This window comes from Corvus cornix, chromosome 2 (genome assembly GCF_000738735.6).
Source record: "Corvus cornix cornix isolate S_Up_H32 chromosome 2, ASM73873v5, whole genome shotgun sequence".
In the NCBI taxonomy this organism is placed as follows: domain Eukaryota; kingdom Metazoa; phylum Chordata; class Aves; order Passeriformes; family Corvidae; genus Corvus; species Corvus cornix.
In genome coordinates this window covers 144,809,927-144,835,922 of record NC_046333.1, presented here as the reverse complement: position 1 = coordinate 144,835,922, position 25,996 = coordinate 144,809,927, and the positions used below count along the sequence as shown (strand labels likewise).

General features: G+C 40.2%; 1 long non-coding RNA gene across 3 annotated transcripts in view; it reads right to left on the bottom strand.

The window, feature by feature from the left end:
- Positions 1–25,996, bottom strand: part of LOC120409835 — a 137,380-nt gene that overhangs the window by 54,101 nt on the left and 57,283 nt on the right. The window contains exons 2-4 of one of the 3 annotated variants that reach the window (XR_005601655.1): positions 23,790–23,828; positions 23,128–23,225; positions 21,959–22,212 (exon numbers count right to left, since the gene is read on the bottom strand). The exons of 1 other annotated variant lie outside the window; for it this stretch is intronic. This is a non-coding gene — a long non-coding RNA (uncharacterized LOC120409835). Of the gene's footprint in view, positions 1–21,958; positions 22,213–23,127; positions 23,226–23,789; positions 23,829–25,996 lie in introns of those variants that run through there. One more of the 3 variants, XR_005601656.1, reaches the window with a different exon arrangement.

Here is a 25,996-nt window from a genome sequence, read left to right as displayed (position 1 = left end):
ACGGTTCACTTCATGCAAGCTAGTACACTGTTTCTTTTCTGGGGGCTTCTAAGCAATCTTAAAGACAATAACTTCAGTTAACAAGGCCAAATATTTCTTCTTCTTCAGACATCCAGACCCTCCCCTGAAAGTAATGAATTTGGTTAAAAGCTTATAGATTCAGTCTAAAGATTAATAAGAAAGAATAGTGACGAATACTAGCTTTTCAAGCCTAAATTCAAGCTGGGTCCCCAGACTGTTTAGCACCTGAAACTATTTTGTCTGAGTGGTCTTAGTACATTCAGTGACAGTAAGAATAAATTTCTTTTCCTCTTAAAGCTTTAAATTATTTGTATTCCCTCCTTTTCTTATAGTTTTCTTTCACATTCACACTAATGTAATTACTTCAACAGCTGACATGCTCGAGTAGCAAAGATTTGAGTCGGTACTGTGTATAATTAGAAGAGGAATGAGTTTGACCTTGCTGACATAAAGAAAAAGCCGGGAGAGCTATGGGTAAATACATATAAGAGAATAGATAGGTTGAATATAATTCTGTAGTAGAGTAGTAGTTAAAAAATGGAGGTATGTGCTGCTGAATGACATGGCACAGGTCAAGATCAGCCAAAGAACATAAAACTGCAAAAGAAACAGGCATCAAAATGTCAAGTCAAATTAGTCACTGGAATCAGTTCTGCATTATGGCTGGCTGTGACAACCAAGCACTTAAAAATGTAAATAGAAAGAAAACTTTCTCCTCTGTAGGTCTTAAGGGCTTAAAACACCTGTTCACCAAGCTTACAAAAGACAAATTACAGCTAATAGGCAAGTTTTAAAATAATTTATAAAGAATTATTCAGAGAAACAAGATGCTTTTGTCCTAGAAATCAGCACTTCTACTGATTCAAGGAATTTGCATGCAAAGCCAGTCTTCTCCATGACTTGCTGCCATGCTTCATTTGTTCTGTTGTGAACTATGAGGTCCTGGTTTGTATTCTCCCAAATCCACTTGCAGAAGTGCAAACATGTTATTGCGCATGCTAAATGGGCAGTTACAAGTGCAATCACTTGTTGGCACAAAATTGGTCACATTGAGCACAAAACAAATCACAGTTCCTGTGTAATTACTTTGAAGCACTCATAAGCACACATATGGCATGCAAAAATTAATTCTAAAAAACTTGAGTATCTTTTCTCTATAGATGTACAAAATGCACTATTAGAGTACATGATGCCTGTTCCCCATCAGTTTCCTGAATAGTTGCATAGGAAAGTTGAGGTCATATTAAGAAATTCATACAGTTCCCGAATAAATCTCTTCTGCTAGACCAGGAGCTTTGCCATGGAGTTTGTCTGGCACGATTGTGGTAGAGAGAGGTTGCAGAGGTGCCTTCTGCGAGGAACTGGCAGAAGCTTCCCTCACATTTCACAGAGCCAGTGCTGAGCAGGTAGGCACCTAAAGGAGACACTAATCCCATGGGAAGCCAATGCTGGAGCAGGCTCCTTGCAGGACCTCTGGCCCTGTGGAGAGAGGAGCCCACGCTGGAGCAGGTTTGCTGGCAGGACCTGTGACCCTATGGGAGACCCTGGCTGGAACAGTTCTTGAATAACCACAGCCCATGGGAAGGATACTCATGTTGGAGAAGTTTGTGATGGTCTCCCACAGGAAGGATCCCACACTGGAGCAGGTGTGAGAACCCCTACCCTGAGGAGGAAGGAGTGGCAGACAACAAGTGATGAACTGACCATTGTCCCCATAACCCATTCCTCTGCACCCTTAGAGAGGAGGAGGGAGAGAAGATGGGTAGTGAAGGTGAGCCCAGGAAGAAGGGAGGGATGAGGGGAAGGTGTTTTAAAATTTGTTTTAATTTCTCATTATCCTACTCTGATTCCATTGGTAGTAAATTTGTGTCTCTTTTGCCTGTGGCAGTAACTGATGAATGATTTTCCCCTGTTCGACCCATGAGCTTTCTTTTATATTTTCTCTCCCCCATCCAGCTGTGGAGGGGAGAGATAGAGCAGCTTTGGTGGGCACTTGGTGTCCAGCCTGGGTAAACCCACCACAGCAATGTATCCAAAAGCTGAGAAAAAGTGAAGGTGTTAATGATTTTGAGTTAGAAATAAATCTTTTAGTAAATAGCCTGCAGTAAACAAGGAAATGCAGAAAGGGTAAAATCTTGTTCTCCAACACAGAGGCTAGAAAATATACAACACAATATAAAACAGTTTACTTTCCAAGAAATAATGTGAATATTATCTTGATTTGAAGATTCAGCAGTTGAACACTCACTGAGTTCCACTTGAAGAACTGAACTTTCCATTTGAAACTCAGTCAAAACTGACAGTTTATCTGTGGTCTCTCTTCAGGCTACTGTTACAAAATAACCAGCTGCACCCCAAAAATGGATAGCTGAGTAAGTATTTCCAGAAATTATGTTTAAGTGTCTCAATTCTTTGTTACTCAAGCCAAGTGCTAATAAGATCTTAACATCTATTACAAATTTTTATCACTCCTACAATGATGTGTGTACAAAGAGAAAAATTAAAGTAAATACACATAAAATAGGAAACTAATTATAAAGACAGGAAGGAAGCATTTTAGTGGTTCGATCAACATCATAGACAGAATATTTTTTACTGGAAAAGAGAGGGAGAAATAAAGAACAATCTATCAGGGCTTCCTTACATTTCAATTTTTACTTGGCCAGGGTCATGAGCTGCATATTTAAGATTGCATATGCAGCAAGTTACATTCAGAGCTCTTCCCCTTCTTTCTCCCAAAAGATGTTGAGACACATATTGTCATACATGACCTAGCAGAGCAGTGGTCTGAAAAAGAGGAATAATTAAAATTGGAGAAAGCAAATAATCTCATTCTGACTTTTCTGTATGAGTCAATGCACAACAGAAGTCTCTGTAATGCTGAAGATCGTGGAGCCTCATAGAAAATCTTAATAGAAAAACCTTTGTCCCCAGGCAAGCTTATTTGCAGATGTTACAATCATATGCTCCCACAGAGAAGTGAATAATGTCATGAAAACCCAGATCCTTCTGTTTCTGATGCCACAAGATCATGCAAAGAATTGACTCTAATGGACAGGAAGAGTCTATGTAAAAATGAGCATGTTTGGCAATGTTGGTAAAGCTGTGTATACAAATAAATCATAGCAGCCACTCAAACACCATTTTTACCACAGCCACATGAACATGTGGATTTGAGAAAAAACAGGAAGAGGACATCATGTGCTCCAATATAGGGGCCCTTCCCTCCTTTCCTGCTGGTTCAAGCAATTAAAACCAGCATTTATCTGACCTTGCTATGTTTGCTTTGAAGGAGCTGAAACTCCCACCTGAATTTGGTCTGATTCTTCTGCCTTGTACATAGAGAAAGCCCATAATTAAAGCTCATCACCTTCTCTTCATCAGTCTTTTAAACTTTCATAGTTTTAGTGCTGGATTTTTGTATGAGGCATGTTTTTCTTTTCCCTCATAATCCCCTTAAGCCACAACCCCAGGAGCCTGTTCATTGCCAGCACCATGCAGGACAATGGAAAAAGGAAGCCTTAGTTTTAACCAAATGCTGGTCCATGGAACCAAATGGGGAGTGAAGCCAGCTATGTGACCCCATGCAGGCTCCTATTGTTGGCTCTAACCCTTTGCAAGTTGTCCTGATCCTTTTTCAGTACACCACACCAGCTAACAGAAGAGGTGAAACCTGGTCCAGTTATGCTCATGGTCTCAGATAACCCGAGTATCAGGTGTGTGTCCTGGTTCTCTGACCATCCCTGCCTGTTTCATAAATTTCATAATTTCTATTTATTTTTGGAATTTATTTTGCTGTAAAGAAATGAGTTCCCTTCAGAACAAAGCCTGGGTGTGCCTGTGGCTCTAGACAGTTCGCAGGCGGGACTCTGCTGGAATGGCTCTGAACAAGTGTAGCTTTTTCTTCCCCATGCAGTCCTCCAAATTGTCCCAGAGAACGTTGTGTGCTCATTTCTGCCCTTATGAAGTACCTCAGGGCTATTTCAGTAGTATTTCATAAATACTAGTCAACTCCAGGAACCAGCTAAAATGTTCCTCACAATTTGAATGGAAAATCATCACAAAATATTGTGAGAATATTACAACAAAAGAAAATCCCTACTAGTCATAACAACCTAGTTCAGCATTTTCTCTCTTTCAGGGGCATTAGGAGATGCAATACCAGGAGCACACTTGGACCCTGTGGCTCACTCACCCTGTGCTTCCTCAGTTTCTGCAGCAACCAGTTAGGAATATTAGAGGGCACAGTCTTGATGGTTGCTGTCTGTTAATTGACCTGCTGTCCATGAATTTGCCTAACCTCTTTCTAAGGCTGCCAGTGCTGTCTGTCTCCAGAAGGTCACTACACTATGTAAAATGTACTTTCTTTAACCTGTTTTAAATCAATCGTGCTTATTTTCATGAATTACTCCATAGTCCTAGTATTGTGGAGGGTGGTGAAAAAAGATTCTATATTTACATTATCCAGACCTTCACAATTCCCTCTCCACAGCCTTCTTCTTTCAAACTAAAACATGCCAACCCTTCCAGTCTCACTTTCTAAAGCAGCTGCTCCATCCATTGGTTATTTTAGTTGCCAACACAACTTATCCATAATACTTATCCTGCTAATCGAGACTCAGTGCTGGAACAGATGCACTTAGCAGTGTTGAATTTAACTACTAATTCTATGGCTTTCCATTATCTCATTAAAAGCTCATGTTTTGGCACTAATGCAGCCTATACAATGAAGCACCTGAGCAGGGGTGGCCAGTGTCAGAGAACAGGATGAGAGAATCCTCACGGTTAACATGGATATGAAGAAATACTAAGCAAATGGCCAGGCTGAAATGTATTTGAATACCTCTGAATTCCTTGAAAGACAACCAAAAGCACCTCATCAAACTCTGATCTCATATCACTTTCACTGTTGTGAAACTGTGTTGACTTTGCTGGCTTGATCTTCAAATGTATGCCTGTATAAATAAGAGAAGATTCTGGCCCAGGGATTTTTGCTCCCTGTGGCTTGACAAAATTACTAGAGAGATACTGGAAATGAAGGCCTGAGGAACACTATACCCAGGCTGCATCCTTCTTACTGTCAGGCTCTGCAAGGGACAGAAAAACTCTGAGATTTACAGGAGATATTATAAAAGCAGTAGACCTCAAAAAAACACTTACATTTCCCCTGTACTTTTCTCCTGCATCACTTATCAACAGAAAGTGCTAGACAGGAACACTACTGTGGTGGAGATTTGCAAGACAACTTCCTGGAAACCCCCAAATAAACTACTAAAATATAAGTGACAGGGCAAAATTGCATACAGGTAAAATCATGTGACCTCATTGAAGGTACAGGCTTTTGTGGGGCGAGAGAGGCATACCCAGGGAGTCAATGAGCTGTGATGACTGTAAGCAGAGGAGATGGATATGACAAACACAGCTTTGAGAGAAACACAAAGCTTTTGGAAGCCTTTGGGTGGGATTGGACCTAATCATCCTATAAATCTGATTTCACCTGCATCTCCTAATATTTTAGTGTTCTTTATTCTGGAGTAATAATTAGAAAAGTACATATACACATAGCCATGTTTTAAAATTACATGTATGGAATTTTAAAACTGTCAGAGAAGGGAAAAAGAAAACCTTACTCTTTCTTCAACTCCTAGAGAAAAGATACAGGATTTTGCTTCGAGTGCTACTCAACCACCACAGAGCCTGGCATTCAGAGAAGTCTTTCTGACTTTGCAACTTTTTGCTTTGACCCACCATAACAACCCTTATCATTGTCTCCACCAGAACAAGAAGTTATGCCATTTTATGTAACCATAACAGCAGCCACAGGAGTAGGCAATTGAATTTTCGGGATGAAATGTATCCATCATCAGGCACTGCTAAGTGCTAAAATGTTACTGTAAAGAAAAACTTGGGAAAGGAGGACAGATTTAGATTTTTAATGGCTGTCATGTCTTAGCGAGAGGCGTCTCTGTCTTCCAAAACCACAATAATGCAGATAGAAACAATGTACAAGTCTGGTTAACTTTTTACTACCTTGGCCACCTGAGAAGCATGTAAAAATAAGTTTGCTAGATATTTCAGATCAAAAAAGCATCAGGAGTGCTGAGTTCTTAAAGTTTTTGTGGATTTCATTTCAGAATCATATTTTATATTCTTTTTCCCTATCTTTCTGCTATTTAATTGCCTGTAAAACTTAGTTTTACCAAAGATTAAATGTTTTGTTTTTTTTTTTTTATCACAGTGAAGATCTCTTAGTGACTGGTTATAAGAATAGATGCATTCAGCTGAAATATTACTAAAAATAAGAAATCAAATAGTAATGATCAGCTGGTCACTTTTTTAATGATTTTTTGTTTTCCAGGCAGTGCTTTAAGTAGCCACCTAAGCTAAAATGTATATACATTCAACATCTTCTCACAGGTGACCTAAAATATTCACTAATTTTTAAAATTAATTTGTTTAGCATTCTTACCAGCAGTCTATCAACTTCCTCAAGAAATGAGTTATGCAAGGCTTCTCTAAATAGGCAAAAATGATATTATCAAATCACTTTGAAAAAATGTTGTCGATAAAGAAAGTAACAAAAGATTAACCATTTCAATAACCATTAACCAGGATCATAATTTATTAGTCAATATGGCTCTTGTATTGCACTGATAGGCCTTTCTGGAGACACGGAAGGTACATTCCTCTTTAGTCACGCTATACTTACATCAGCAGATCTATCTGAGTAATCTTTTTTTTCCACACCTTTTATAGAATTAATATCTCCCCACAGATACAGACATGCAGTCCTTGTTGAATGCAGTTCTTGTATTTTATCATCATGATTTCCCAGAGGCTTTATAAGTGGCCACAAACCACCTGCTATTAGAGACATTGCTTTGGTGCAGACCATCAGTGCATACAGACATTGTGTTTCTGTGAGATGAGGAGGAATATCTGAACGAGGAAAGTAAATAGCAACAATACTCACAGAGCAGGTGCATAAAAATGACAGCTAGAGACACGTTCTGATTTGGCCTCCAGAACTTCCCACCAGATCTGGCCTACTGTGGATGGTGTACTCAAGGCAGAGGCACAGTTTTGTCCCTGGTTTATGTACTATTAAAAATATATGTAACTGGTTCAGTTAAGACCATTCACAGAATAAAGTCATTCATTTTGAAAATATTTTTTACACTGTCATACTGAATATCCAGAACCCACTTCATAGTGGAACAGAACCATCTTTTCCCAAAACACCATTTTGTAGTTCTCAGAAAGAGGTGGTTTTGACTTTACCCAGCCTTGTTTGCATTTACAGCCTGTGGTCATGTTTCAAATTGAAAACATGTGACACAGCTATACCATGGCTGAGAATACTTGTTTACATTATGTCCCATTCTTCAAAGTTCAAATATTATCTCACAGCTATTCTGACAATCTTTCCACTGTAACAGAGGCATCATTTTATCTACACAGGTCTTCCTGTTCCAACTTGTAAAATGTTGCTATTTACATATGTAAAGCCAAACCTCAGTGCTGAGATTAAAGTTATCTCATAGGCATTAACAAATGAGTAGGACTTCATGTAAATAATAACTGAATTCAGTCTCAAGGAACAGATATTCATCTCAGTCTGGTAAAAGTGCTGACAATCTCCTCCCAAAGTAACTTGGTTAAACCCATGATGGCAAAAGAATACAGAAGATGGGGGGAGAAGGTAGCACTGACCAGCAGATGGTTGACATAGTGTCCTTCTCTGGTCCTCTTCAAATAATGGTAGACTACACTAAAAGCCCAGCTGTCCTTTTGACAAAAGGCTCATCAGACCGAGCAGGATGTTCTTTGGCTTTCTTTTGCCTCTGCTACTGCTGCCCATTGGAAAAGGAGCTGTCCAGCAAGACCTTGGAATGGCTATAAAATCAGCCAAAAAAAGATCAAAAGCAACCAGGGAAAGCTTTAAGCTACCTGCAGACACTATCAAGAGAAGACAAGTGAACATAAGATTCTTGTTTTTCTAGGTGAGGCACCTGTATCATGCTAAAGGTAGACTGAAGCAATCTGTCTTCTCAGACAGATAGACTGAAAAAGAGAGACTCAAAAAACTCAAATAAGTAATTTCTTTTCACATTCACAACAGATATACAGGAAAAATTTAAGTCATGTTCAGTGTTATTTGCTGTCTGAATTACGATGCAAGGTTAGTGACTCACTGTGGCATATCTGTGGATACAAAACAATAATTATGTTACCCAAAGGATTCTAAGTTCTTCTTCATTGTCTTAAAAAAAGAAATGGAAGAGCAGGAACCCCAGTATATATGGATATTAAAGGACTGATTGACATTCCATTAAAGTCAGAAGGGAGGAGATATATCTCACTACAGTGTGGACTTCTATATATAAACTTCTGGCCATGAGCTTTCTTCATAATCAATAGAGGAGAAAGATCAGTAAACTCAGAAAACTTTGGTCAGATCAATCACACTCTCAACCCTGCTGTCTCTATTGGATTTGACTACAATAGGATAACTATCTCAGACACAACTTTACAGTGTGGATTTCAAAAGATAAATAAGGTAATTTCCACCAGGGGATTTCATGTCATCTACAGTGTGCACTGTCAGAAACTTTGCTTGGGAAAAAGATGGCAAAAAAAGATGAAGGAATGAGTCAAAGCAGAAGAAATATTAAGATAAGAAGCAAGTATCTTAATTGTTATCTGCTGTTGAATTTATTCTCTTATTTGGATTGTCTTCTATTTTACCATCCCTTCTTTGACAAGGCTAAGACTGTGTTCTAAGAGGTAAATCTTATGTCAGGGGAATATTTCTAAGACATGGGATGAAAGGCACAGCGATCCAAGTCATAGAGACCAGTCTGCAAGATCCTAAAGGTTTCCAGAGCATGTTAACACAGCTAAAACAGTACAGGCACTACTAAAAATAAACACTACTATAACCTCCTGTTGCTGGTTGATTTTCTTAATCTTTTTTTTTTTTCTTAGCATTGGTACTATAATCATTCTCTTCTCTTCATTTGATTAATCACAAAGGGCAATATTTTCATGCCTGGAACCAGGTTATATTTTTAATGTATGTTTTTATGATATTTACACAGCAGTTGGAATTAGAGAAGATTGTCATTAGACCTCCACTCCTGCATTCCATCAGATAAACAAAAAATTATCTGGGTTGATGGTTGATTAGGTTCACCTTGACAAAGAGGTCAGTGTCTGAGGCTTCATCTGACAAATTCATAACCACAGACTTCAAGGGGAATTTTTGCTAGTAATTAACTTGAACTAGCTTCTGGAATAGGAATTTAAGGGCTTTGCTTTGGTATTGTTTATCAGATCAGACATCTAAATTTCACTGACTTCTCAAAGAGGTGAGCATGCAGAATGCACAATGTTACTGCAGTGTATTCCTTGGGATATGAACTGTGGGTTTGTGACTGCTGAACAGTCAGCTATATGGATTCCTCAAACCACTCTCACGATCAATCTGAAATAATACTGACCCACTATTACTGGCAAAAACATAAACAGTCATGAAATTAAAAACATGTATTCATCCATAACATGAAAAAAGTTGGATAATTTCCCTGAATCTTCTTACATTAATTTAACCAGATAGTAACAGAATTTATTCATAGTTTACCAGATGTGAATATGTCAAAAAAATTAGTTAGGTTCCACTTTCACTGGAGAGGCAGAAAGAAAATTCACATGCATAAGCATTTGTATACATATACACCCACTCTTACATACCTTTTTTTCCCCCAGAAGATATTTTGTTTAGACAGAGAGTGAGCATCTGAGCCATCATATGAGAGCATCATCAGCTATTTCCAAGTTCCTGTGAAGGGTCATAATATTTTCTGATTGTCTGCACTAGAGGGAAGATCTATCCTTGGGAGTGAAAGGAAACCAGGAAACAGTTTTGGGGATGGATTAGTCTTAAATTCCAAGCTGCTATAAAAGTGTGTTGGTTATAAAATTGCATAAGCCTGTATGTGTTCTGAGACCAACAAACCTGACTTCCTTTCTGTGCTGATTTTTCAGCCCACAAGCTATTTCCTTAGCAAAACCAGTCTATGACAGAACTCTGTTGTAAATGTCTCTCAGAACAGACCGTGGGACAGCTTTACACTCGGAGCCATCGTGTTACTGTACACTGGCAGCTGATGGCTCTCACCTCCTGCATTCAGCACCTTCCCAGACTGGGTTGGTAACAGTTGAGTTTCTGTGTGAGATTCTGATAATCATTTTAAAAAATCAGAAAAAGTGAATATACTTTTTATTATTATTTAAGCTGGAGCCTAGCTGGATTTTAAGGCATTTTTATACCTGCCTTCATTGCTGGCCTGAAACTGGTTAAGAAACTCAAGTGAAATGACCAAAATTGGAGGATCATTGGATCAGACAGGATTAGAAAGGCTAGGACCCATTTGACTTTCATTATTGCCTAGTACCTTGACCCACAAAGTGTGCCTAGAGGATGGTTTCAAAGCTTTGTAAAAATATGGCTTCTTTATCATTCCTGGATTGTTTCCAGCAACAAATATTAGCAGCTCACCATGATCTTCCCTCTTGGCAATATTCAGCTAAATGAGTGTCTGCTCTCAGCTCTACTGACATAAATCCAAGGTAATGTCACTAAACCAGAGAGGGATATTTAGTTCTGTTCCTTCAACTCCATTGACTTCAGCGATTTGTATCAGTAACTCAGGGCATAGACCAAACACTCCGCCCTCTTTTCAGGTTTACTCTAGGACCACTGAATTCAAATTTGACCCACAGTCATTCATCACTTGAAAAGCCTCCTAGCTGTAGAAACTAGATCAGGTTGTTGGTATTGTTTCAAATAATTGTCCTTTCTTGAGAAATCTTTTCTTCATACTAGTGACAGTAGCATCCTTCTAATGTGTGGGCTGCTGAAGATATTAAATCAAAAGTCAATATAGAGTGCAATTTTGGATAAAATATAAACAATTGAAAAATAGAAAGTTCTGGGAACAAAAACTGGAAGATGGTTTAATGTAGGTGACATCTAAATAAGTGCATAAGCAAGTGTCTTGTTCAGTCATGATCTCTACATGGAAAACAGTGGCCATAGTGATTCAAATATGTACAGGAGACACACAGAGAAATGTTGGGCAAGGTAACCTGTAGACACCGCATCTGAAAGGAAAATCGGTGTTGAATTATTAGTGTCTCTAATTTTAGTGCCAGATTTCCCACAGACTTCAGGGCAAGCTAGCCTTCTGTCCTATCCTTGATGATCACAGATTGTCCCAAACTTAATTTTTCATTATGTCATCCAACCTGGTAATTACAATATCTAAAAGTTTTTAAAGTTCTTCTTTAAGGCTGCACAAGCAAATAACAACTTGATGGAGTTTGAAGGAGTAACAGTTTTACCACATTCAGGTAACTTTTTTCTGTCACACAGGGAAGTGTCACAAATCAGTTTCTGTATTACAAGTGAGTGAATATGTACACCACACAAGGAGGAAGGCCACGGTATTATTCCCTTTGCTTTGCTCTGAGCGAGCCTCAGGAAGCTATTGACTCTGCTGTAAAGGTTATTGTGAGAACCACACCACTCATCACATCAGAGGGTGCAATGGGTTTTGTTCCTGCAGTTTATCTGCCTGCATGTTTGATCTGCTACTCTGTTTAATTTTCCTGGAATGGTCTTGCCAGGAGTGTACTCACACTTTTCAGAAATTCATTTCTCCTGGCCTTTCAGAAACACATGACTCGTTTCCTTTCCACAGTAACATCTCTTGTCAGAAGTATCAGCAGAAATAAAGCAGTTATCTTGGATCATCAGTGATTTGCATATCTCTGTTAATCATTTAACCCTGAAAATCTAGGCAAAATATTCAAAATATTAATCAGCTTCAGTGGGATTTGTTGCTCTTTGTTGCACAACAATGTTTCAATATCTTTGAAAATCAGGCCTATCTGAGGAACTGAACTTCAGACACAAGAGCCCATGTTTGGGTTTCAGTTCTTCAAGTTCTGGCCTTCATTAATTTTAACAGGGAAAAAAAAAAAAACAGGAAACAAAACGTGCATTTTGCCCAGGAACTATTGCAGTATCAGTTCAGTAATGAGAGACATTGTCAGCAGGACGCTAACAATTTCGGCTTAGTTGATCGGCATTTAATAGCTTTGATGATACTTTGCTGAAAGTTTGCCATGTTATCTGTGTGCCATGCTATCCTGTACCCAAGGTGCACAAATGTTTCTCAGGCTCACCTTCCAAGAAGGAAAAAAAAAAAAGAATCTACAGATTTTCTGTGAGAAGTTTAGTGCAATAAACGCAATCTGTGATACTCTGGTCTCATACTCTGGTACAAGAGGACACAGACCCAATCTGTACCAGAGGAGGTTCAGGCTGGACATCAGGAGGAATTTCTTCATGGGAGGAGATGTTAGGTAATGGAACGGGCTGCCCAGGGAGGTGGTGGAGTCACCATCCCTAGAGGTGTTCAAGAAATAACAGTGCTGTTGATGCCTTAAGAAGCCTCCTAGAAACAGAGACTAGACAGGAGTAAGGGAATAAAAGTAGGTATTTATTTGAAAGGCCTTCAAAGGTACCCCCTGGGGAGCCAGAGGCTACTGCAAAAATGGACCCCAAGATGGACAACAGGTCACAGGTTCTTCACACTTTTATAGGTTTGGTTCATTTGCATAGCAGGGTTAATTCTCCAATTAAAGCTTCAGTTTAATGATGTAATTTCCCCTCAGCTTTCCCCCCGTTTCAAAGGCTTTTGGTTTACACATTTTGGGCCTAGGACAGTCTGAGCGTCCTTGAAGAGCAGGCCCAGAGAGGCTTTGTTATGTCTACCTAGCATGAGAGAGCAGAAGTTAACAGGCTACAAGAAACTTCAGAGTTACACACTAGGCAGCACAGGATTTGAAAAATATAAAAGTTAAAACCTAAGGCATCACTGTGGTCTGGTTGACAAGACAGTGATTGGTCAAAGGTTGGCCTCAGTGATCTTTTCTAACCTAAATGGTTCTGTGATTCTGTGGTGTGGCAGCAATGCTGCTGTTAATATCCTGATCAAGAAGTCTTCATGAAATCCTTTAATATCCAAAATTTCTATTATTCTCAAGACCATAATATTTCTTCCAAGCATAAGAAAATCCAGGGAGAAATAAAGTCATGCAAAAACTCTTTGGGCTATTTTTTTCCTATGCACATGAAAGTGGAATGAGTATGGATATCATTGGAGCTGGGCAAGAAAAATACAGACCCAGGGATGCTCCACACCATATATTCCCGTCATATAAGACTTTGATCTGAGTACTCTTCATTTGTGTCTACATCACTCTCCACATGCACAGGCAGGTCAGCTTACCTCTCTCTCACTGTGTTCCTGGTAGCTGAGCTGACACGTATGATCTGAGTCTTCCCCAAAGGGACAGAGGAAGGAGTAAAGCTGATCAGAGCTGTGCTCCCTGACTTTGTTTTATTCACAGCTAATGCATGATGCAGCTTTGTGGGACTCTCCTTGTTCTCTCCATCTTTTCCCTTGGAGTCCTTTGGTCATGCCAATCATTTCAAGAGAGGATAAAGGCAGATACATAAAGGCACAGTTAGGAAGGGGTAGTGTGCCCTCCAGCTACTTTGCCCAGACATATTTTCCCCACACAGTTTTGCTCCTCTAGGCATGGTGGAATATGCTTCGATTTCCCATCCTTTCTGAGCTCATTATCGTCTGAAGTCAGTGACATTGGTACAAATTAACACTTCGTATCCATTTCTAATGAAGAAAAAATATACCAGGTGGACATTTAGAAAAATCAATTCCCATGACAAAGCCAAGGATATTAAAAAGAGAAAGAGAAAGAAACACAAAGATTACCGAGTACAGCTCTCCTACAGCAGCAGACAGAGTGGCAGCCAGCCATTGTTCCAAAAGGCAGCATCAGCACCAAGAATCAGATGACTAAGCTCCTGATGAATGAAGTATTTTTACTATGCTGAAAAAATTCTGGCACTGCAGGAAGACTCAGGATAAAGGAAGCAATTTTGAAGAGCCTTTCTGAAGGACACCATCAGATAACCTTCTGGTACAAGAAATTCCAATACCCTGAAGAGAATGATGGTTCTGGGCTTCAGCAGGAATAAAAGGATATAGGCTTAAATTAGGTGGACTTGATGAGAACACACATAAATAGTATTCTCTACTAAATGTGACCAGTAGTGCTGTGAGAGACATGATGCAGTGCTGGTCAGGGTTCAAGCTGGCTCTGAAAAAGCCAGAGAGGCTGGATATCCCTGAGTCTTGCAAGCAAAGAAAAGGCTGCAGTATCTTAAATTGTTACTGCTTGCTCAGCTGCTCATTGTTACCCCTCTGCTGAAGGCTGAGGAGCCTGTGCAGAGCTGAGAGGCAACACAGTGCCTACAGCTCAGCTGCTGTCATTCATAGCTCAGCACAAACCCCCTTCATCACAGAGCTGGGGAGTGGTAAAATCTTAAAAGCAGTTTCACCAGGGCTCATATCCTCACTTATCTGACTATCACAGCTGCCTTCTGATACCCCATCCAGACATAATGTGGGTATCTGCCTTGACCTGATGTGTCATGGATGTACCCTTTTTGGGTACCCAATGCATCTCATTGCTGACAGTGGGACCCCATGTCCAGCAAAAAGAAGACAGGGACCAGATGAAGACTGTTGAGGGAGACATTCATAAGCCAATGTCATTCATAAGTCTGATAGTGTCAGCACCATTTGATTAAACTGGAATTATGGAAAGATGCTTCAGCTCACCCTTACAAAAACGAAAGACAGAAACAAAAAGAAATTAAGTTTTTGATGCTCATATATAGTCATACATACATATATATGTCTATGTAATAAAGTTAAGGCTATGTATACACTATGATAAGAAAATGCTAGCAAGGAAGAAGGTTTAATAGTGTGAGCTGAGCTTTAAAACGTTTTGTGGTTTTTTGGTGGTTTTTTTCACTTCTGGAAAATAGCTTCTGACCTAAAGCCCCTTCATTGAAATATACAAAATTTTCCTTTTAATCTTACATATTGCAATTTGTGAGCTAAAGAGTTTGCAATGTTACTGAAAAAAGAGTGCTTTTAAAGCTCACTGTGCAGCATCCTCTGAGAAGAGTTATCAGAAATGTTTTGAAAACAAACCTTCCCTTCAATACAGCCTAACATGTGGATGGGTTAGGTATCAACTTGGTTCTGGAGGAAAAAGCATATTTAGGGCTGAGGACACCGTATAATTCCAACACAGAAGCCTAATTCCATTAGAAAATCAAACTTAGTCACAACCTTGACTCCAACCCAAGGTTTGCTCTCATACCTGAAAACCAGGATATCTGCTCTACTGATTTAATCATTTAATCAACTGATTAAGTTGTAGCATAATAGAATCACAGAATGGTTTGGGTTGGAAGGGAACTTGAAGATCATATAGCTCTGACCCCCCTACCATGGGCAGGGACACCTTCCACTAGACTAGGCCTTGAACACTGCCAGGGATGGGGCATCCACAGCTTCTCTGGGCAGCCTGTTCAGGGTCTCACCACTCTCACAATAATTTCTTCCTAACCTCTAATCTAAACCTACCCTCTCTTTCAGTTTGAAGTAATTTTAAGTGGTGTAAACAAAGTTGGGAACAGATCTGGAGGTGTAAATTTGTGCTCATTTCCTGGCAATTCTATTCTTTTTTATGAAAACTGGGTAAGTCAAAGCAGCGTTAGATTTCTTGCACTAAATAGCAAACCCAGAATCCAAGGCTTCGGTTGGATCCACGGCATCTACAAAGCCTTCATTAACAGTGCTGTGAAGCTTTGAAGCTCCGCTCTGCAACTATTAACTGATCTTGTTTAACAAACAGTGCTCCAGGCCTGTGTGTTTTTTGTGGCTGAACAGGTGATGATTTTCTCTTTGCTGCCACCAGTCAAGGACTTTCCACTACCAGGACCCAGGCTCTGGTTCTGGGATCAGAGGTCCAGGCTGTAGCAGGGGAAAGGAGAAATGTTATCTCCATTGATTTCTAGTTCAAAGAAAGCTTTTTGCTTTCACACTTTGAAAAACACAGATTATCAGATCATCCCACAGCCAGGTTAATAGTGGGGGGTTTTTATTTCATGGTGAACATGATTTTTAGGTTTTGTGTTTGTAGGAATAGAAACTGTTCAAACGGCAGTTGCCTCTCTGTATATTCTAAATTCCTTTCCAAGTCTGTAGGCTGCTCATACTGATGGGATTGTTTTCACTGTTTCACACACTTAAAACCAAACTCTGAGGTCCAGTTTTTCCTTAGAAGATGTCATAGGTAAGCTCAGGAAGCGTGTGTTGGGTGAGTGGACAGTGAGGTGGATGGAGAACTGGCACAATGGCAGAGCTCAGAGGGTTGTGATCAGTGGTGCGGAGCCTACTTGGAGGCCTCTAGCTGGAGGTGTCTCCAGGGGTCAGAACTGGGTCCAGTCTCATTCATCTCATTCATCAGTGGCTGGATGAAGTGACAGAGTGGACTGTCAGCAAATCTGCTCTGGTGATGATAGAAAACTGGGAAGAATGGCCTGGAGTGAGACCTGGATAGACTGGAGAGTTGGGCAGAGAGGAACGTAAGAAAGGTCAACAGAGACAAGCACAGAGTCCTGTACCTGGAGAGGAACAATCCCAGGCAGTAGCACAGGCTGGAAAGCAGCTCTGTGGAGAAGGACCTGGGGGTCTTGATGGACAACAAGCTGTCCATGAGCCAACAGTGCCCTTTTGGCACTCAGTGGGATCCTGGTGTGCATTAGGAGGAGCACTGTCAGCAGGTCAGGGAGGTGATCCTGCCCCTCTGCTCAGCCCTGGTGAGGCCTCGAATGCTGTGTCCAGTTCTGGACTCCACAGCTCAAGAAAGACAAGACAAGGAACTATTGAAGAGGACCAGTAGAGGACTACAAAGAAAATTAGAGGACTGCAGCACAGTTAGTGGAGTGTAGCACTGTTCTTACCAAAAAGAAAGGCTGAATGAGCTTGGCCTGTTTAGCCTGGAGGGGGACAACTGAGAGGGAACGTCATCCATGCATACAAATATCTTAGGACTGGGTGTCAGGAGGATGGGGCCAGACTCTCCTCAGTGATGCTCAGTGGCAGAAAAAAGAGAGACAGGCTCAAACTGAAACACAGGAAACTCCATCTGACTATGATGAAAAACCTTACTATGAGGGTGACAGAGCACTGGAACAGACTACACAGAGAGGTTATGAATCTTCTCTGGAGATATTCAAAACATACCTGGATGAGATCCTCCTGAACTTGCTCAGGTGAACCTGCTTTAGCACGGAAGGTGCTAAAGGATCCAGAGATCCCTTCCAGCTCCAGCCATTCTGTGATTCTGTATGTTGTATTTTAGAGATCAGCTCTAATGCACCAAATAACACGTGCATCCTTGTTTGGGTCATGAAACTCCATCTTATGGTGATGGTCTTTTGATGAGCAGATGGTAAGAGGTATGTATTCGTGCACAGATAAGGTCAGGTGCCAGGATGTACTAAGCATGGCACTGGTACTGCAGGTACAATTAGTCTCAAGTATGCCTGAAAATGACTTTCCAGAAAGGGCAACAGGAAGACAAACAGGATACAAGCTAGGAAAGGTTAAGGATTATTACTCTGATCATAAGCACTGGATTACTTAAAGCTAGTGTAGTATCTGGTCTAACCTAAAAGAATCCTAAAAGGAACACAAATAATGGCTAGGATACGTCACCACATTGAGAAACTGTTTGGAAAGAGACATGTTTTCTGACTGCTCTGTAAATGGTCCCAAGACTTGCATAAAAGCACTAACTAGCATGACTAAACAAACCCTTTACTGGCAAAGGCAAACAAGATAAGGATTTTCTGTTCTGCTGCCATTGAGTCTTCAAAGCAGTCATAGTCTTGACAAACCAAGTTTTGCTTAACCTCCTATTACAGATAAAATAAATGTGTCTAGAAGGAGAATAGATAAAGTTACTATATTTTAACTATAGGAGGAAAAACAAAGTAAGGAAAAACTTCACATACAACTCAAAAGGGTTTGTATTTTTCAGAGTCTATCGTCTGGCAGCTTCTTTCAGAGATTATAACTACTGCAAGGAAACAACTGATTTGTCTCAGAAAGGTAAGAAAGTGTAAGAAGCAAACGGGCAATACTTTAAAGTGAATCCAGGCCTTTGGCATTCACGTCAGTGAACTACCAAGTAATACACACCTCTGAAACCATGCCAGCCTGCATTGTAGCTGCTTATCTAGCTGAAATAGAGCACCGTTATTGTGCTTTTTCTCATGGAAAGAATACCTTTTCATACCTAGATGGCACCTCTTAAATTAACCAGGCAGCAAATGTAACAATGCACTGAATGGATTGAAAAGGGATTTGGCAGATACATAAAAGGGAGATCCAGTGTGGGTCATTAAAGATGATTATTGGGAGAGAGATCCCAAGATGCTGACTGTCAAGGAAGGGTCACCTTGCCTAGTAACCAAATTCCTTACATCCTTTCCTAAAATATTCTCTGGTGGTCAACATAAGAGTCACGACACTGAGCTAGTTAAAGTCTGTCTCATGTGCTTCAGCAGTTTTGCTGCTGCCTCATCTGCTGTATCTCTTGCAGTCCATGAAGATGATTTTGAAATGCTATGTTTCAGTTCAGGGCCTGCCTCTTACTCTGCTCCTGAAATATTTTCTAGTTTTGTTTCTGTTGGGATTTTTGTATTTTGCCTAAAGAGGACTGGTTATAGCATAGAACCACACATTTGTAGGGGACAAAAACACCTTCAAGCTGGCATTCAACATATGCCTGACAGTAAAGCAGAAGACAGATGGTTTTGACATAGATATGAGGCCAATGAAAAGAAATTACCGAACTCCCAGTTTAGTTTATCTGCAATTGAACTCTCTTCCAGCATGGAGGAAAAGAAAATCCTTATTTTAATAAATATCATAAAACCAGGCAAATACCTGAGGCTGGAACTTGCAGTTTCTAGTTAGCATTTCAGCAGACTCATCTCCTAGGATAGATGGGAATAATAAAAGAGTTCCACCCTTGTGTTTTGCTGCCCTAAAACCAGGTGAAGGTTGGATTTCACCTCCACAGTGAAACTACCTGCAATAGGGGACCAATCCACATCACTTCATGGCTGTGACTTTCTCCCACAGGATCAATCTCAAGTCACCAACTCCTACAAAAGATTTTGTTCAGGACCTCTCTAAGGGGAAAAAACGGCCTCTTTTTTCTTATTCATCTGTTTTTAAAAAAGATAATCCACTACCACTTCCATATTTACACTTTTACAGTTTCAGAGTAAGCCTTGTTTGTTTATGAGTCAGAAGCTAATAAATATCCTGCTTTTTATGTACTCATAAACTTCCTCAGGACCTCCGCATGGCAAAGCTGACAATCTGCTCGTTCAGGGTTGAACTGGGAAGGGAATTAAGCAAGCTGGAATCCTTTCTCAAAAACCCACTGCTCAGGGAAGTGCAAATAAATGATTGCAACCTTATATTTGCTACCAAATATAGAGAAAATTTGCGATACTTTGCATCCTTTTAATGGAGATAAGGTAGTCACAGAGGAAACAAACTGGAGCTTTTAGTTCAAGATGCACAGGATCCAAGTCAAATCATAGTACCTGAATTTTTTCCCTGTGCCTTGATCCCAGGTTAAATGGGGATGGCTGTTGAAATGCTTGTTTTATGCCTTAGTCTTGAACTCGGAGTTAAATTATATCGCTGTGCAGCAAAAGTCCTTAGTATAAGGCAAAGAGTGTCTCAGCACCAGAGACTTCGTGGCTCTCCTTCATGTTTCCAGATGTGAAATCCCTTCAGCTGGGTCCAAAAGGAATGGGGAAACGGAAGAAATAGAGAAATTGCCCTTATCTTCTTTCTCATTCTCCAGGGGAACAGCTCATCTTGGGCTTTTCTAAGAGCCATTACTCTTCTGAAAGAATAGAAAAGGAGAGTAAAAACTTCCCTTTCCCTCACTGTGAGCTTACCGAGTTTTCTTTTCTCCCTCATGCGAAAAGAACATGGAAATATTAATCCTGAAAGCAACATAACTTCCACTCTTTTTACTACACATTTTCCATTCTACTGTTCACTGCTTTGGGGCTTAGGATTAATCCTAGTATCAGAATTATCTTGAGTCTGTGACATAAAAGCTTGAAAAATGTGACGTCATGCTGTATTTGACAAATATTTGTGTCACTGACTTGGTTACCTGCCTTACATGTTTAGGTTTTTTTAATGCTTTTGTGAAGTGGCAACAGCGACTTGGGCAGCTTGACTCAAGTCTCATCTGCTCTGCCTTTCTGTCATCATCTCCCATATATTTTCCCCATCCTGGTGATCTAAAATTCTCTGTGATATGGGATAGCTGACAGCAAGGAAGCACATGCTTAGAAATAATGTGCATTAATGGAACCATAATCTGTTGGTTATATACCTCCGTCTTCCTTTTTAGTGATTATCATTCCTTTTCTGAGTCACTTTGTCCATTTTTCCTACATTTCCAATTCCCATTGCTGTGTGGGCTTAGGTCTTTCAGTTTTTCTGCCTGAATATTCTGCCATTCTTATTTCCCTTACATTCTTCACCTGTCGATTCTTTCTGCAGGGGTCCTTGGGCAGAAGATTGATACTCTCAGTTAATTACCACACACACTTGCATACTTGCTCACAGTGCTGTCTCTGATCCATGTCCAAAGCACCTCTTCATACTTCTCCATAGTCTGTCCTCTGCATTATCTCCACTAATCTTTGTCCCTGCAAATTTTTCTTCATAGTTACTATTCTGTTTATTTCTCCTCAGACATTTTCTGGAGGTAACTGTGTGATAGGAATGAGGTGCTTTCATTTCACCCTGTATATTTCTTAGTAAGATGAGTAGAAGTTGTCCCTGACTGAACAGCTCCTATTCTCATAGCTGGATGAGCCACTGTTCACTTCACCTCCTGAGGACTTCAGGCCAAGCTCATCCCTGAGATGCAGGAGAGTGAATCGGGGCTTTGCTTATAGAATCCAAAGCTCCAGATGTGGCTTAGGCAGCTGCTATAACCTACTTGCTGTTAGGAAGTTATTCCTGCTGGGGACTGGAAGCAGGTTAGGTAGGCAGTGAATTTGCTGTTGATGTCAGAGCTCTGATACCTTTATATAATTTCAGAGCTCTCCTCCACTGAGGAGATTCTCCATGTGGGTCTTGCAATCAATTGACAGCTTTGCTTCCTAAAGAAGCAGCTCCAGGTGAGAATCTCCCCTTATAATTATTCTATCCCTGGTCATTTCCCAAATCTAAAATAATTAGGCTAGGCTAATATAAATGCTTTATGCTGCACACGAGGAAATACCATGTCCCACTTCTCCTTCCCTGAAGGTGTTTACCCCACTTCCTCACTCCTCTCCTGCTTTGACCACTTTCCTTTGCATCTAGTCCTGAGATATAGGATCCACTGCTTATTTTGCAGCATCCTGATTTTCTGCCAAAATCTTGGTTTGTATTTTAATTGATCCTACTGTGCCATGGTAAGTTTTTCTTCAGCAGCAGTTTGTGAGCAATGAACCCTTTTTTGCCAAGTGTAGAGTTCATACTTTTGCTTGATTTGCTGGCAGTAAAATATTGTCTGATCAGATGTCTTAGCACAATGCCATTTTATATAAGGATGACATTTTTACCTTTCAAAGAAAAACAGAGCTTCACTTGAAGATAAAAAGGTAGAGAGCTGAAGAATGTAAACAGAGTCTAGATTCTCTTATCACAGTTAAAGAAGAAAAAAATACCTCAAACTATTTTAAACAGAGGCCCTATATAAGGAAGTCTGCAAAACCACTTCCCATTTCATAGGACAGGATATGCCAAAGAAATGATATGGCTTGGCACAAATAACAAAGATAATTTCAACTTTATTTAAATACTACAAGGACGTTTAAAGACATCTCAGGGCATAAATCCCATTTTGATTACATTCTTCAGCTTTGCTTTAATGTTCATCATTTTTTCTGGGTAGAAGGGGAAACTAGAAGGATAGTCAAAACTTGTGGTTTGTAAAAATTATGAGCATCCTGTAAGCAGGTCTGGAAATTAAAACCTTAAATTTCTTCCCTCTGCAAGTCTGGAGAAGGAAGCCAGCTTGTAATCTTCTCCCCTTTGCTTTACTGGAACTTTTCTATCGCTCATGGCTGACCTGGAAGATGAGAGGTAATTTAAACTCTAATTGTCTCAAAAAGAGCCAAGAAAAGAAAACAAAACTATATTAAAACAAACAGTCTGCAGCCACTGAATCTATCCTCTGTCAGACTTATCACCCTGGGGACACTGAGGGATGGGTCAGAATTCAAATATTGTAGGCAGGGATTGCTGATGAGAACAGCCCATGCTGGCTGCTGAACCGATGGACACTCTCAAACCTCCACATATCCTCAACTGATGGAAATCAGAACTTCTCTGCAGGAGTCAATAAAGACATATCAATATTATACAGCCAGGAATACAGCCTATATGATTTTCATTTTGGGTTAAGCTCAGGATTCACAAGTGTTGAGGAGAGAGATGCATGAGAGATCCTTCATTTGCCATTTGTAAGTGCCAGTAAAAACCACACAGGGGTCAAGTAAACCTGCACCAATGCAAACCCTCCTCGAAAGGTTCACGAGAGAAAAGACAATTTGAGAGAGCTGTAAGAATTTAATTAGGAGTGCAATCCTATAGGCATCTTCTTCTTCAAGCACTTAGGCTAGACAGATGAGTAATGATATTAAAAGCCAGTAGCTTGTGTCCCACAGGGAACAAAGTGGGAATTCTGTATTGTTGGGGAAAAAAACCCTTTCTGCTTTCCATTAGGGAATAGTTCTTCAGTGTGCCACAAAGAACTGTGCTTGGTTTAGTTCATCCTTCTATACTGGCTTTAATTCTACTCCTACAATGAAACTCTTTAAAAATAATTGTGTTAAGGGAGTAAGGGGAAGGAGCAACAGAAAACTCAAGGCAAAAAGAATGTATACACAAATCACAGGTTCTGAATAAATCTTATGTTCCCAGTCCACACAGTGGGGAGAATGATTCAAGTCAAGGGAAAAACCCAATTAGGCCTACAGCATACCTGATATATTTTGTTTAAATAAACCAAGGTGCCTCTTCATTTTTCTTCAATGCCAAAACACAAACTGAATGTAAAGCAGAGAATCAATCTTCCATGTTCTAGAAGATGAAAGTAGAAGTTTAGTCAAGCTTTGCCAGCTTCTGAAAGTCAGAGTGGATGGCATCTATCTGGAGAGCCTTCAGGCTTCATACAGAACGTTGAGAAATTAAGTCAATTCCAGAAGTTGGAGTTGACATTTTAAACTATTATCCCTTGTTAATATACATATAGAGAGAATTGTTAATATAGATATATAGAATGTAGATGTAATAAATCTCCCAAATATTCCAAAATCTTCCAAAATAATCCACAGAAATATTTGTAAGGCTCAGACAGAGGGAGGCCTTCACTCATTCATCCCTGCTCTATGGTGTCACTGCACTTTAAAACGGTCCAGTGACTTCCTCCCGAGTGTGCACTGCAACATCTTCAGGGCACAACATGTGCACCATGGCTCATGCAGTGCAGATTCTCGTGACATTTTCAAAGGTATCTAACATGTGAGTTGGAGTTCAGAATCCAGATCCTCTGGGTAAATCACCCGTCTCCAGGTGTGAGATTATTCCAGACTGTGCCCAAGGGCACAAAGGAGGAAAAGCTGCTTGAAAAATATCTTCTCCAACCTTGTGTGTGAGCCTGGGCACAATCTTCTTCCAAATTATCTGAGGAGAGAAAAGATATTTGCCAGAGAAATATTTTCAGGACGTGGTTATACAATAGCAACTAGAAAGGTCACGGTAGGGCACTGTCTGGTGTTTGTTCCTGTGCCTTTCACTGAGCAAGCTTAAAAAAAGCTTGGTTTCATATAAGTAATAACTCTGCCAATTAAAAAAAGAAAACTGAGAAGAGCCCTGTACACTGCCACCTTATCATGTGAGGGAACTGATGCAGAGATCTTATTGCAGTTGAGTGATAGCATCTATCCTCCTTATGACGCCAGCCAGATAGTAGAAACAACTGCCAAAAGAAAGTCCTGTGTCTCCAGGCAAGGACACAACCCTAACTGGGACAGTGGGGGCAGGCTGGAGTGTCTGAAAAGTGAAAGGAAGAGAGCAATAATCAAAACAAGTTTGTTTTGTTCTCAGCCTGGGTGTGTCCTCATTTTGAGTGAGGAAGTAACTTGGTTTAACATCCCGATCAGCTGAAAAACTTCAGCTGTACCGTAACTGAAGTTCAGTTTTTCACATCCCCTTGCTCTTCCCTTACACCCTGTTGCATTTTCATAATTGACCAGTAGTATCACTTCAGTGCTGTTTAAAGTGGTTCATTTGATGACCAAGGCCACCTTCCTTGTGAAACAACAGCTGAAAAAAAGCTGTTTCTGCACTTGTGCTCACTGTGCCTGTACACGTCACCTTCCCGTTACTCCTCAAACACCAAATGTGGACAAACATGAAGTAGAAGCTCTCTGAGGATTTTGAGGCAAAAAAGAGCCTTGTAAAGCAAGCAAGGAAGAAGTATTATTACAGAGGACAAGAAAAGAAAAGGTTGCCCAGTCCTCGGTCCTTGTTCCCAGAGCTTTACTATCCAGTCCAAGAACCACTGCACAGGGGACACCAGCACTCTCACAGATGCTATGCTGACCTTTCTTCAAATACTTCTCAACTCATAGACATCAACCCTTCTGCTTTGAATCTGTCAAAAGAAGTTCAGCTCCAGATACACAAGTGTTGATGGAGGCCATGATGGTGATGATTCACCAGAGTCTGTCTAGAATAATAGGAAAGCTGAAGTAAAATGGTTTTTACCCAGTTTTTTCTTCTCAAGGATTTTTTGAAACTGAGTATCAGCATGTAAAAGAAAGAGATAAAATATCATCATGTCACGACAATGTGAAGCTTTGCTCTGTCAGTCTCAGCTCAAGAACAGGAGGGGCAGACTGGAGGAAGATGTTACTTGCTCGCTAATGTAAAGAAAGGATGAGAAATCACCCATGTGAAATTGATAGAGCCAACTCTTGACAAATTAATTTGGCATGTGGGAACTTGTAGAGCCTGGCCATTTAATCTGTTGAAAATTTGAATTAAATTAAACTGTCCAAGGGAAACTTCTGGGCACTGTTTAATTGTGGGACCCTGGAGAGTTTTGTGACCAGTCAAAAAAATTGTTTTCTTGGGGCAATGGAAAGTGTATGGAAAATGTATCTAGCAGCTGTAGTTTTCATCTTCTACAGTGCTAGAGTGTCTCCTCAGCTTTCAACTATCAACAGCTGCCATAAGGGAGGTGGCATATTATGAAGTTGTACCTAGAGCTACTAAGCTTTTATTTCCCTCTACTTTCCTAGAAGGAAAATCAGACACTGTACTGGGATGTGATGCCTTTGGATGTCCAATGCTCAACTGGGGATACAGAAAGGGCTGCTCCTCAAAACAGGAAGACATCATGCAACAACTGTACACGCAACACCAAGGGCAGTACGGCAGTACCAGACCCAGAAACCCAACAGATTTGAAGCACCTGACACACAGATATCTGAGGCTTTGCTCACTCTAGATACTTTTTTAGGCAACAACCAAGGCACTGCAGGTGGCAGAAATAATAGCAGTAATAGGTTAATCAGAGTTATCTGGTTAAAAATAACACCACCTATTTTGTACAGGTGCTCTGTCTTAGAACAGGATGTGGGATAAGCTGCAAACATCATCATAAAAGGCTCTTTTTTTGGGTGGAGCCAAGAATATTGACACTTAAGCAACTTTTCTATTAAACCTGTGTGGTTTCCTGAAGCCTGTGCTTTTCTGTGACTTCTGAGAATAGTGTGCAGGTCATAGGATAGTTTGTTGATGAACATAGGATTGTCCCCTCTTTAAACTGCACAGATAATGATCAG